This window comes from Dermacentor variabilis, chromosome 5, assembly GCF_050947875.1.
Source record: "Dermacentor variabilis isolate Ectoservices chromosome 5, ASM5094787v1, whole genome shotgun sequence".
NCBI lineage: Eukaryota > Metazoa > Arthropoda > Arachnida > Ixodida > Ixodidae > Dermacentor > Dermacentor variabilis.
Window position 1 is genome coordinate 56,272,738 of NC_134572.1, and position 1,919 is coordinate 56,274,656.

The 1,919-nt window shown below is 45.9% G+C and overlaps 1 pseudogene; it reads left to right on the top strand.

The window, feature by feature from the left end:
• The first annotated feature begins 1,492 nt into the window (after positions 1-1,492).
• LOC142583790 (U2 spliceosomal RNA) lies at positions 1,493-1,666 on the top strand (annotated as a pseudogene).
• Positions 1,667-1,919: the final 253 nt, after the last annotated feature.

Below are 1,919 nucleotides of genomic sequence, written 5' to 3' on the forward strand. Positions count from 1 at the left end.
GTTCAGCAAACACCAACTCGCCCAGGAAAAAGTTATATAGTAGAAATGCCGTGCATTCTTACACTTAACACTTTTTTAAAGCCTGTGAAATGTACTCAGAGCACGTCACCACAGATCTGCCAAGGGCCCAAGGCGGACCTTATTTGACGACAAGGAAACAAAACAATTAATTTATTATTAAAGTAATAAGCTTTCTAGCTACAAACTGCAAAATACTTGTTTATATTAGAAAGTTTATGGAAATACGTCATAAGAGGCCATTTCCGTGCATCTACATAACAAGATGGCAATGTAGGCCGAAAAAACCAGCGTCAAATCATTAGTTCCATTTGCCTGATTCCGGATGCATTGCTACGAAGCGCGACTCAATGTGCAACCATTTGGGACGTAGTATTGTGGCTCAAAATATTTGCCATATAAGGCGATAGGGCGGTCTGTCTCGGCCCAGCTGCTGCAGTGACCACGCGTACATTCGGTAATGGCCCAAAGCGCCAATCGGAATAAGCACGTAGGAAGAGGCAAGCGTGATGGTACCTTAATTTTACCCCCCCCCCCCCCCACCTTTAGGACAGAAGGGAGATGGATCCGATAAAATGCATGAATACTTTCACGCCATTTATTTCGTTCTTCATGGATATTTTGAAAGTCAGATACACGTAACCACACTCATGACGACTTTCTGCAGCTTTCTAATATAAACATGGGCCATAAAGGTTGTAACTGAGCATGTAATTAAGGTGATTGGTTTTTTTAGTGGATTGATTGCTTTCGTTTGTCATGTAAATTATGTCTGTGATAATTGACCTATAGTGGAGTAATTAGAAAAATATTTGCAGGCTTTTTTTTTTATGTGTCCGAAGTAAACAAAGAAAAAAGATTCAGTGCCATTCCTTTCTGTCAAGGTGGATAATGTGCGAAGCTGTGTATGCAGGCCCCTTAATGATGAACCACACGTTGCCGTGCGTCAAACGCCATATGCACATAAATGGAAGGCGAGGCGCGACTGGTCGCTTATCCACGATGTTGATCCTCGGAAGATGATGAGGCACCGAGGGACATAAATACTCATGTAATGTTGCAAAACGCGGCGCGACACCTCTTACTATGAATCCCGGCACGCAGAACAGACACACGCCTCACCCCACTTCGAGCGAACACACTGATTCACCAAAGCCTAAGCAATCATGCGGTTCTCGACGTCCCGCAGTGCAGTAATGGTTGTGAGGTCATTCGAAAACCACAAGCGGTCACACACAACCCAGGCAAACCAAAATCGGTTCCCCACAAACTCCTGCTTAAAGCTGGCCGTTGCTCCGGTGAAACGTTCCAAATTTGCGGAATCGCGGCCACATGGACAGTTCGCATTTCTCTGCCTCGTGATCCTGGCGGGCAGCAAGCTTGCGGGCCCACCACCATTAGAGAGTGGAAGCCAGGGGGAAGAAGCTACACAAGCGTTTGGGACGCGACAAAGAGGGGCGGTACGTACGTAGAAATTACCGACGCGGGTCAAAGCGTAGTATCTGTTCGGATGAGCTTAACACCTGGTACGGGTTTTATTTACACCTAAGAACTTATTTTTGCAAGTTAGCGGAGTACCTGAACCCGGCTTCACCTACGGCGCGAGTCGGCCCGGTATTGCACTATCTCTGGGATCGACCCACGTATGGGGAAAAATTCTCGATGTACACAGCTCGATAGACGCGCGCAATTTTTTCCATAACCTAGCCACATACAGCTGCGCTGTAAAAAGTGCATTCCTTATACTTATGCCAGCAATGCTGAGTGCCAATACTTAGATTTTCATGGTGGTGCAACGGCGTAACAGCAGACAGAAGACCAATAAGAAAAAAAGGTGGGAATGATCATTCTTTCGTTCCTGTGTCGTCATGACACCATGAGCAGTATACAACTTTCGTATC